This window comes from Trachypithecus francoisi, unplaced genomic scaffold (assembly GCF_009764315.1).
Source record: "Trachypithecus francoisi isolate TF-2019V2 unplaced genomic scaffold, Tfra_2.0 Lachesis_group1, whole genome shotgun sequence".
NCBI classification, from domain to species: Eukaryota; Metazoa; Chordata; class Mammalia; order Primates; family Cercopithecidae; genus Trachypithecus; species Trachypithecus francoisi.
In genome coordinates, this window is record NW_022681454.1 from 55,294,835 (window position 1) to 55,307,530 (window position 12,696).

The window sequence follows — 12,696 nt, forward strand, 5'->3', positions numbered from 1 at the left end:
GGAGCAGTTCTGTGGGATTAAATCCTTGACCTTTGGAATCTGATGCTAATTCTGATTAGTGTCCAAATTGTAGGAGTTGATGCTAACTCTGATGAGTGTATGAAATTGAATTGAATTCTAGGATACCTGGTTGCTGTCTGTAGAGAATTGCAGAATTACTTGGTGTGGGAAACTTTACACACAGGCGCACACACACATACATACACACACACACAGTATCAGAAGTAAATTACTGAGGGTGCAAATAAAGAGAAAAACAGTGAGTTTTTTCTATACAGACAGTCTCACATCAAACATTACCATGAGTCTTTTCATTTTCTGCCCTGGAGCCTTCTTTGAAATCTGAAGCCACAGGTACCTACTTGGCCCATAGGCAAACGAAGCCAGGAAGTATAGTAGGTGTTCAATCAATATGTGCTCAATGATTGAATAGTAGAATATAACAGATTGCCATTAAACTGCCTTGTCAGTAGATGAGCACACTAAGGGGCACATATATTTGGAATCTGAATTACTTGGGAACTAGCAGTACTGTCCAGTAGAGCTTTCTGCATATCAGTGCTGTCTAATAAAATAGCCACTATCCACAGGTGGCTATTTAGCACTTGAAATGTAGCTGGTATGAGTAGCTGGTAAATAACCAATTTTTAAATTGTATGTTGTTTTAATTAATTTACAGTTAAATTTAAAGAGCCAAGTGTGTCTAATGGCTACCATTTTAGATAGCGTAGGATAGGAGATGCCAACTGCTGTCACAAAAGTCCTCTTACTCCTTGCCACACTTAGCCTAAAAAGTATGTATTTAGTAACAGTTTGTGGGTACACAAAATAATTAGCCTACCTGGGAAACCCGCATGGCTTGGAGCAGCCCGAAACTACACTGCAAGCCTTTTTTTCTTCTCAAAGTCAAGGTCTAGCAAAAACGGGCAGGTGGAATCAAGAAGTTGTTCCTTGCGTGGAGCTCCTTGGCTTGTGTTTATGATGAGGTTTGAGCACAGACTTTCACTGCTGTGTTTCTCTGTGTTGGCGCAGACAGGTAGAGGAGAATATGACTTAGAAATGCATGTGACACGAGGTCAGGAGATCAAGACCATCCTGGCTAACACGGTGAAACCCCGTCCCTACTAAAAATACAAAAAACTAGCCGGGCGAGGTGGCGGGCGCCTGTAGTCCCAGCTACTCCGGAGGCTGACGCAGGAGAATGGCGTAAACCCGGGAGGCGGAGCTTGCAGTGAGCTGAGATCCGGCCACTGCACTCCAGCCCGGGCGAAAGAGCAAGACTCCGTCTCAAAAAAAAAAAAAAGAAAGAAATGCATGTGACAGTTTAAATCCAGCCCATTCAGATTCATTTACATTTAAATAAGAAAAAAAGTGCTGCTTTTAAACAACCATTCATGTCTAGGAAAACATCTTTGAATCCTCTAATTTGTTATTTGAAAAAGTCCCTTTCACTAGGAAGAAAATGAAATATATATGTTTTATGTAATTGTCAGTGTGCAGGTTGCAAAGACTGAACCTCTAGTTTTAAAGAAGTTTCTAAACTTGGTAAGCCCCCCTTCCCATTAGTAATAATAAAAAATGCTTTGTGTGCACACACCTAGTTTAACAGCTAGGTCACAGGCGGGCCTCAGGTGCTCAGGGGTTCTAGTCTCAGCTCTCTCACTGACTCAGCCTTTGACCTCAGGAAAGCTGGGTTAGATTTAGACTAAAGGCTCCACAGTGCACAGTTGGAATGTGTGCATCCTACGAGTTTTGCTCCTTTTCTGGAAACTCACAGCAGCACTTTTGATTCTGCTTTGATGGAATGGGTCATGGTACAGCCATACACCATCTTGACCAGTTCCCCAGGCTTTTCAGGGACTACCTTCCCCTTTCTTCTCTTCCACATTCCTCTCTCTCCCCATGCTACTTTTCCATGATGACTGTGGCATCATTTTAGATCTTGGGGTTACAAATAAATGCAGGCAGGTGAGCCTCATATATAGTCTTATTACTTAAACCTGCTTGAAGCAGTTGAGCACATTGGTGGTTGGTTGGTTTGTCTGAAGCAGAGGATTTGATCTCTGCACAACTGCAGTTGCCCCAAGAGCACAATGACACTTTATGTTCCAGACCCAAACCGGCAGTTTCACTGCACTCCCCACAGTCCCTCAGACCTAGATTCCAACTTGCATCTGTGTATCAAGGCTTCCTCTCCTGGGACCCCTTGTGGATGAAATCTGCTGTAGGTTCCAAGCTTGCAAATTTAGTTGTTACGGCTCTTTAGAGGTCCTAGGGAACTGAAAAAAAAAAAAAAAGCCAAGGCCAGTGTGGCTGACAGCTACTGGGGAGATTCTGCCCCCTCTTCTACAGTCCAAGAACAACACAATGCCTCAAGCTGATTTCCAACGGCACATTTTTTAAATTTAGATTTTATGACTATGGCTTTTACTCTGGGTAAAATGAGTTGCTACTGGAGGATTCTGAGCAGAGGAATGACAAATTAGACTTAACTTTTAAAGTCTCCCTCTGGCTGCTGAATTTGAATCTCTGAATATTACTCACCCTTGCATTTTCCATTGCTGTGTTCCTGGCAATAAACTTTATGCTTGCTCTGCCTGCTGGGCTCGCTTCCTCTCCCTCACAACCAACAACAGGCTCTGCTCTTCCATCGCTGCTTCTAGACTCGACCTTAGTCAGTGAGGCAGCTCTACCTCCTGACCCAAGCATCACTCTTCCTGGCCATGCTGCTGCAGTGAACAGAGCCAGTGTAGCTGATTCCTTATCATCAACAAAGTGTTAATACTTTATCATCTGAAATCAGTGTTGAGCTCTGTATTTATTGAACTTCACATGGAATTTTCATTTTTCTTAGAGATCCCCAGGTCAGGATGACCCAAATTGTAAGTGCTCCCTCTCCCACACTGGCACCTTGACCCCTGCTGATCTTGGTGTCTCTGCTTCTCACCTTTAAATGTGTTGCTTCATAAGGATGTTCCTGCACTTTTCTGTATGTGAACCACTGCCTTTTCATGATCACTTATTAAAAAAAAAAAGCTGAACTAATTTTTTATTGAAAATTAACTATTTTTGATAAAATGATGGAAAACCTGGACAATACAGATTGACTTAAATAGGAAAAATATTTGCAAATATCTATAATCCTACTAATACAAATATATTTTCTAAAATTATAGGCATATATATGTATAGTTTGTTTTACAAAATTACACTATATACCTATATTTGCATTCTACTTTTTCACCTTATAGTATATAATGAGCATTTTCCAATCTTGTTAAGTGATTTTTAGTAGCTGCATAGTACGGTGTGGCTGTATCATTATGTAATCTCTGACTTAAGTAATTGGACTGTTTCCAGGTTTTTGATATTATAACCATGTTATTGCAAATGTTATATATATGAATATCTGAATAGCTCTCTGACAATTTTATTGAATTAAATTCCCAGAAGTAGGATTATCGGGTCAGGCCAGGTGCAGTGGCTTATGCCTGTAATCCCAGCACTTTGGGAGACCGAGGCAGGTGGCTCACTTGACGTCAAGAGTTCAAAACCAGCCTGACCAATATGGTGAAACCCCATCTCTACTAAAAATACAAAAATTAGCCAGGTGCAGTGGCAGGCACTTGTAGTTCCAGCTACTCAGGAGGCTGAGGCAGGAGAATCACTTGAACCTGGGAGGCGGAGGTTGCAGTGAGCTGAGATCATGCCACTGCACTCCAGCCTAGCAACTGAGCAAGACTCTGTCTCAAAAAAAAAAAAAAAAAAGAAAAAGAAAAAAGAAAGAATTATTGGGTCAGAGGGTAAAAACATATTAAAGGCGGCCTGAGACTCTCTAAATAAAACTTCAAATCCTGATGGCAGTGAGAAGCATCACAACATGGTCCAGTCCCCTCACGATCCCTGACCACGGACAAGATGTAAAGTTGGGGTGGATTCTAGAAGCCTCTGCATAAGCAAGGGGTTTAATAATTTAAACTAATTTCTAAAGACCTGCACCTGCCGGAGCATTTTAATCAATGTTGATGAAGTAGCTTTAGCTATCAGAATTGCAGATGGGTAAAGACATCTGGCTTCACACCACTGCTGGCTTCAGTTCTTAAGAACTTGAGTTCTTTCAGATCAGCAATGGGCATCAGGCAAAAATGTAATCATCTTCACTCTTTCTCTCAGTGCATGCAGTGAGCCACCAATTGACCTTTGCTCTGACTGCTAACTAAATTTTGAGATTATACTAAATCGGAAGAGCAGCTATTCAATGGAAATGAGAGACTCGCAAAGCATTAATACTATTTAGATTGGGAATGGGTGGAAACAGCAAATTGCTTAGGTACTTGCAATATCAGCAAATCAAGGAGAGTAGGATTTTATGTAGACACATAACAGCAGAGAACGGCAGGGTGATTTTTTTTCTTGATTTTTGTGCAACAATCATCCTCTGAATGATTACTCTCCTACAACTGTATATTGATTCTCAAAATATACCTGTGATATAAATCAAAATACTTGCCTCTTCTGCAGATAAGGCAAGGCAGACAAACAGATTATTTTATTTGTCTCAAATCATTTATTTAGGCTAAATTCATTTCCTTCAACTTTTATTTGAATGCCTCCTATGAGCCAGGTACTGTGCTGTGTTACAGACTTATAAAGATCATGCAGACAGGATCTCTGACTTTGCTTGAGGAAGGCGAAGTGTACTCATGGAAGCAAAAATTCTGCTAATGTGTTCAAGTACACTTAGGGAAGAAAAAAAGCTGCAATATATTGAGAAGGAAGTAAGCTAAACCAAGGCTAAAGTTAACATTTGTTTAGGTAAAAACTACAAATGCACCAGGAATCTGACATCTGGAAAAATGACATAAATGTGGATCTAACAGGTAAATTCATTCTCCACTATTGAACCCTAGAGATCAGATGCATTTACACCCAAATCAAAATGTGTAAAGATGAATAACTACTCTTTAGATCTTTTTCCAATGCAATAATTGCTTTTCATAAAAGCTCATTATAAACAATTTCCACATCAATTAAAAATCAATGCCTTTGTTTGCATAATTGGAGAATGCCACGTCATACATGATGCTGGCTCAAGAAAGAAAGATTCAGATGAGCAGATCTGTTTACAATTACAAATGCTAATTAAGGGAAATAGTTGACCCTAGATAATTCAGTGATAGACTATAGAGTTTGGGGATTATTTAGACACTTTTCTTTTTCTCCTCTTTTTTTTCCCCCTCCTACTGGATGGGCTTTCCCTATTTGCTACTTACTGCTACTCTCTCCTGGGCCTGTAGAGAGGCAGAAAGTTGAGGTCCAGCATCAGTTTTGCAACTCCATAGCAGTTCTGATGAGAGTTTGGAAGGAAACAATATTGAAGAACATATGCTAGTATAAATAATGTTTGGAAATTTTCCAGGAATTTTAATGGTCTTTGATACTTCCAAGCCTTTTAACTCAAAGAATGAAAAATTAGCTAACACTGTCATTAAACATGCATAAGCTCAAGCTTTCCAAATTTTTAACTGTCTAATCACCATTTAAACATAAGCTTCTTGTCTTATATTTTTAGAGGCATTCAGACAGTCCAAGGCCCATGCTTCACTTTAGGAAATTGAATGAATGTCACTGTAACAGGACATGTCCACGCAGTAATGGTCTCCCTGCTGCTAGATAACATCTGAAGCAAATCCACTGATGAGAAATAAATGGGGAAGCAAAGCAGAGTGTATTTCCAGAGCCAGAAACACTGACCCTTTTAAGGCACTCGATCATTCTGACTTTGTTTCTATTTATCAGGAAGTGAGTGTTGAAGAATGAATCATGTTAGTTCAATAGACGCTGGCAGGATCAATAGATGCTTTTGCATCATACTCTTACTTGATGCTTGCTGCCAGAGAGGCTGCCTTATAAAACAGAACCATGGGCAGAATAGCACTCCTGCCTCTGAGAAGCAGTCTGCTCTGGCTGGATCAACTATTTTACATTCTAGATCAATTTTTATTCATCTTCATTTCTGATCCTATCTCTGGTTGAAGAAATAAGGCTCAGCAATTTGGGATCACCTAGCCAGCAGAATCAGCTGTCACTATACTAGTAGGAGAGTTTCATATATAAGCTGACACTTCGCTCCTTCAAAGGAATGATTCTTATTGTGCTTTTTCAAAGAGTGAGTGACTCTGTTTACGCATTAATTGCCAGGACTTAATGCACTGTGACTCATCTCTACCCCATGGAGTCACTGACTTCATGCTGATTGGAGGTCCAGCCGAGAAAACTAAATTCTTGCTTCAGTATTATTTTGTTAAGTAAAATTTGGAGTGTATTTTTCCAGTTCCCACTTCATTCACTTTGCAATCTTAGTAAAAAGGAAGCAAATGCATTTCCTTTTCCCCTACACTGTTGAGCTCTGGCTTTAGAATAGACCTACAACCTTGTAACATAACTTCAAATATCTCAAACATACACCTGCAACCTTGTCATATAACTTTAAATATCTCAAACACACAAAGCACAAACACTCCCCAAATCTTAGGGGTTGAGGAGAGAGAAAGACTTCAAAAGAAGTACTTAGAGCAAACATTTATGTTTAACTGGCTCACTAGGTGTTCCTATTTCCTTTCTCCATGCCGCTTTCTACTGTGCAGTCAGTATTTACCTTGTTCAGCCTCCTTGAAGCCAGATGTGGCCAAGTGACACAGTAGCAGCCAATGAGCTCTAAAGGGAAGTGTACTGGGGGTTTCTGGGGAGGCTTTTGATTTCCTCGTAAAAAGGACAGACATGGCTGTCATAGCTCCCTTTCCTCTTCTTCCTGCCTTGCACTTGAGTCTAGCATCTGGAGCTGCAGTAGCATTCTTGTGAGCATGTGGTGACAAACTGACACTTAAGAATGGCTGAGTGGGATAAGTTTGATCTTTTAATAACATTCTTGAGTCCCTGCACCAGCCATAGACTATCTCTGGTCTATGAGAAAAAAATGAACCACAATTTGCTACCTACCTTCATGGAGCTCACAGTCTATCAAGAGAGATAAACTGTAATAGAGTTTATCTCAGAGGATACAATAAGACACACTGCAATAAATTCTAATATTAGGTAAGCAGATGATACAATGAGAGTTCATAGGCGTAGCAGTTTATTCAAACTTTTGCATTGAGGGAGGATTTCCTGGAAGAACTGAGACCTAAATAGTTCATTTGGCAAAATATTTGGGGAAGATAATTCTAAGCAGAGGGCAACATGTACAAAGGCCTAGAGGAGAGAAGGCATGATATCTTTGGGAAACAACCATAAAGAGATCGGTATGTATGGAGCTTAAAGTGGAGTTGAGTGAAATGAGGTTCAAGAGGTAAGTACAGCTATTATCATGGGTCTTGACAGCTTATGCAATGCAAAATCAATCAAGGACCTTCAACAGTGAAGTGATAGAATCAAATATGCCACACTGGCTGCATTTGGGGAGAATGAATTAGAAGGGGAGAGTCTGCAGGCAGGGAAACCAGTCAGAGCTATGCTGTCCAATATCATAGCCACCAGCCACATGTGGCTACTGAGCTCTTCAAATGTGGCTGGTACAAATTGAGATTATTTAAAGTGGAAAATGCACACTGGATGTCAGAGACTTAGTGTAAACATAACAACGTAAAGTATATCATTCATTTATATATATGTATAATTTTACAGTGATTACATGTTGCAATGATGATATTTTGCATACGTTGGGTTAAATAAAGTATATTTTTTAAACTAATTTTATCTCTTATGTTTGTTTTTTAATGTGGCTATTAGAAAATTTCAAATTACATACACAGTTTGTGTACATGGCTGACATTATATTTCTATTGAATGATGGGTTACTTTGGCAATATATGTAAGATGATAAAGGCTTTAGTTAAGTTAAATGCAAATTGAGTGAAGTGGACTTACTTGAGGGCTATAAAGAATGAGAATAATGCCTTTCTGCCCATCGATGCCACCGAAGAAGCATCGTTAAAGTCTCTCTTCACCCTGCCGTTATGTCTAAGTCAGAGTCTCCTAAAGAACCTGAACAGCTCAGGAAGCTCTTCATTGGAGGATTGAGCTTTGAAACAGCCGATGAGAGCCTGAGGAGCCATTTTGAGCAATGGGGAACACTCACGGACGGTGCAGTAATGAGAGATCCAAACACCAAGCGCTCAGGGGCTTTGGGTTTGTCACATATGCCACTGTGGAGGAGGTGGGTGCAGCCATGGAGGCAAGGCCGCACAAGGTGGCTGGAAGAGTCATGGAACCAAGCACAGCTGTCTCAAGAGAAGATTCTCAAAGACCAGGTGCCTACTTAACTGTAAAAAAAAGATTTATTGGTGGCATTAAAGAAGACAGTGAAGAACATCACCTAAGAGATTATTTTGCACAGTATGGGAAAATGGAAGTGATTGAAATCATGACTGACCAAGGCAGTGGCAAGAAAAGGGGCTTTGCCTTTGTAACCTTTGACGACCACGACTCCATGGATAAGACTGTCATTCAGAAATACCACACGGTGAATGGTCACAACTGTGAAGCTAGGATAATCCTGTCAAAGCAAGAGATGGCTAGTGCTTTCTCCAGTCAAAGAGGCAAAGTGGTTCTGGAAAATTTGGTGGTGGTCATGGAGGTGGTTTCGATGGGAATGACAACTCTGGTCATGGTAGAAACTTCAGTGGTCATGGTGGCTTTGGTGGCAGCCATGGTAGTGGTAGATATGGTGGCCGTGTGGATGGCTATAATGGATTTGGTAATGATGGAAGCAATTTCGGAGGTGGTGGAAGCTACAATTATTTTGGCAGTTACAACAATCAGTCTTCAAATTTTGGACCCATGAAGGGAGGAAACTTTGGAGGCGGAAGCTCCGGCCCCTATGGTGGTGGAGGCCAATACTTTGCCCAACCAGGAAACCGAGGTGGCCATGGCGGTTCCAGTAACAGCAGTAGCTATGGCAGTGGCAGAAGATTTTAATTGGGAAACAAGGCTTAACAGGAGAGCAGAGTCAAGAGAAGTGACAGGGAAGCTACAGGTGACAACAGATTTGTGAACTCAGCCAAGCACAGTGGTGGCAGGGCCTAGCTGCTACAAAGAAGACATGTTTTAGACAAATACTCATGTGTATGGGCAAAAAACTCGGGGATTGTATTTGTGACTAATTGTATAACAGGTTATTTTCGTTTCTGTTCTGTGGAAAGTGTAAAGCATTCCAACAAAGGGTTATTCAATGTAGATTTTTTTTGCATCCATGCTGTTGATTGCTAAATGTAATAGTCTGATTGTGACACTGAATAAATGTCTTTTAAGAAAAAAAAAATGAGGATAGTTAGGTTATGTTGATGGTTGTATGGGAAGACAGAGTGAGTAAAAAGAGTTAAGGATGGCTCCCAGGTGTCTGATTTGGGCAATTGAGTGGATATCAGTGGTCTCCAATAATAAAACAAGAAAACAGCAGGAGGAGTGGGTTTGAGAGGAAGCTATTGAGCTCAGTTTTGGATAATTGAGTTTGAAGTCCTCAATACTCGGTTTGAAAAATTGGATAGGTAGGTGTGCATATGTATCTAAAGTTCAGGAGACAGAGTTGGTGAATTTGCACATACAGACGTGATCAGACTGCAAGTGGCATTTAAAGCCTTGAGTACAACTGAGAGTACCCAGAGAGAGCAGGCTGTAGTGCAAGAGGACTGAAGAACAACCATAATAAACATATAGACTTCATAGCTATTAAGCAAATACCAACACTTACTCTAAGGTAGTGTTTTCCATATTGTGTTTTCCAGAACACTAGTCTCACAAGATATTCCTAAGAAGAAATCTTTCTGTGACTGGGAAGAATATTGCCCACTAGAGGTTACAACACACACTAACATATTCACGTAGCTACAGTTCTGAGAAGTCCTATAGCAAAGAAACCTCTTTAACCAGGCATTTAAAAAATCATATATAACTACAGAAATCTTTCTTCTCCTCCAATAATACTGGTTAATTTCTTAGGAAATATACTCAAGAAACACACTTTGAGAAGTGTTTTTTCTTTGGTAATCCAATTCATCAGTGGGACAAAAATCAAATAGAATTACATTAAATATATGGCCTTTAGGGCAGATTTATAAAGAAATTACATTGTCATTTCTGTCAAATAGATATATTTTCCATGTCTAGTTTCCTCTATGCAAGTGTAAGCATACTTTGGGGCATTTCAGTGCTTTCTAGAATTTTAAATGATTGGATTAAAATAAATACCTGATTTTCTCTGAGTAACTTACTAAGAATGCCAAAGAACTATTGTAAGTTCATAACAATAACTAATTCTTGTTTTAAGTTTGAATATGGGGTATCTAATGGTCTAATAAAAGATTATCTCATGGAAATAAAGTTTGAAGGACAAAAATACTTTTTGCAAGGCATCTATTAAAATTTAGGAGAGGCACAAAGTTAGCTGGGCTTTTTGTTTCTTATAAACTGCTTGTTCAGTTGAAAAATGTACAAGCTACCATAATTTACATTACTTACGGTGCCTTTGGTGTGTTGATTCAAAAAGTGAGTTGGGTGATAACACACCTTATAAGAGGCAGCAGATGGCATAATAATTTCACCTGCTTAGCAGCTAATACGTTATCCGCTATGGGCAATGTCTAGATTTCTATGCTAATGTAGAGTACTAGAACATTTAACAATAGGAAGCCCCAACTCCCACAGTCAAGAGACTAGGTATAAGAGGCAGGTGTTACAAAATTGTAAAGGGCCATATCTAATAAACAAAAGGATTCAGACTAAAATTTTAAGTTTTCTTTAGATTGAAGGTATCTTGAAATGTCACAGTTTTTAAAGCCACTTTAGAACCTGAGTCATGTTATCAGTTTGTACTTACACAGTCAATTTTACAGAAGAGGTTAAATAAATTGGATCTTACTTTTCCTCAGAAAATTTCCACATGCTAGATGAGGAGTTATGGGAGAAAGGGTGACATAATGGGAAAAGCACTGGACAACAAATACCTGCTTCTCAAACTCACTAACTGATTGATCTTTACTAGATACTTAATTTCACATAGCCCCTACTTCCACAATGGTAAATCAATAGAATTAGTAGCTCTACCCGCTTCACAGGGTCGTTGTCAAGACCAAAAGCAAACAACAGATTTTACTAGAATGTAAGCTCCATGAAGGCAGATATTTTTGTCTTTTTTGGTTCACTGCTGTGCCCCTAAAACCTAGAAGAGTACCTGGCACATAGTAATCACTCAGTGAATGCTATAAAAATGAGTATTATAAATATGTAATATATTATATGTAAGGTATTATTATTATTATTCACTAAACCAATGAAGACAAACAAAATAGAGAGTGACTCGCTCAAGTTATTTACTAAGTCAGAAAGAATTTAAGACTGGATTTCAAAGCAGGTCTCTTGACGTTTTATCAATTTGGTCATTCAACAAAATTTTGACATTATGTGCCATAGAGCATACTATGTGCCAAGCATGGTACAAATGCTGGATATACAGTGGTAAAAAAATATATACATAAGAGTCAAACATGGGATATAGACATTAAACAAATAAACACAAACATAAATGCACACAAATAAATTGTAATAAGAAAGGAAGGAAGAAAGAAGAAAGGAATGAAGAAAGAAGACAGGAAGAAGAACCTCTGAGGCAAAAACAACAGGATAAAGTTTCCTTAACTTACATCCAGACTAAATGTTTAAGCTAAAATTTACCCAAAAAACTGTTCATTCTTTTGATAAGATGTGTTTTTTTAGAGAGTGTTCATTTGTTTTTATACATATCAGTATTTCCAACTATTTCATATCAGTATTTCTACCAAATTAGGAGAAACTTAACAATATCATCTAGAATTAACCATCCAAGACAGATCTATTAAAATAAAAAATTAGAAAACAATCACAGCATTAATCACTCACGCTTGTTATTTTAGTTCTCACGGCTAGATGCTTAATGGTGTTTGCTGATCTTAATATTAAAATTGGGCCATCAATTTCAAAACATACCTTCAAAATTATCTACTGTAGTTAAGTCAGGTTTACACTGTGCTTTACTTTTAGTAGGCAGTGAAAGGGTTTTATTGTGTTAAATTTTCTTCTTTAGGTTGTTGAGGGTTAAAACTACAGTATACCTAAACATTATCTTCCCCTGGGAATGTATATTTGTTAAATGATTAGCTTTCTCATTGAAAAAAGATTTCTTCCAAGCTAAAGACACATAATGAAGGCTATGATTTATTATTTCTTTGAATTCTCAATGAATCCATTAAGATGACTTGACAAGTCTACCTGCTTTTAATGGTTAATTTAGACTTTTAATCTATCCAAAATTGTTTTTTACCTTGCAAGGCAATATCAGGAGAAGAGCAAGAGTTGAAATCAACCGTTTCTTTTTAAATGAACACAAAGAATGAGAACATTGTATTTTAAATTAAGGAACAACTGTTGGTAAATATGCTTTTCTAGCCTGAGATGGTTGACAGCTAGAATTTTAAGGTCAGGTATTGCTGATTGATAACTTTTTTAAACTTTAAAAAATAACAGTAAAGGCAGATGCATTTTGCTGAAGAATTTAAGAAGAAAAAAATAAATTTATATAACAAGACTACTGGAGATAGAAAAAAATGAATTTAAATACTGTTTAGAAAAAGTGTGACGGATTTTCTTTTAATCTTTTTTAAAGTG

General features: G+C 38.5%; 1 pseudogene; it reads left to right on the top strand.

Moving 5' to 3' along the window:
• Positions 1 to 8,015: 8,015 nt before the first annotated feature.
• Positions 8,016 to 8,976, top strand: LOC117086354 (annotated as a pseudogene).
• The last annotated feature ends 3,720 nt before the right edge of the window (positions 8,977 to 12,696 follow it).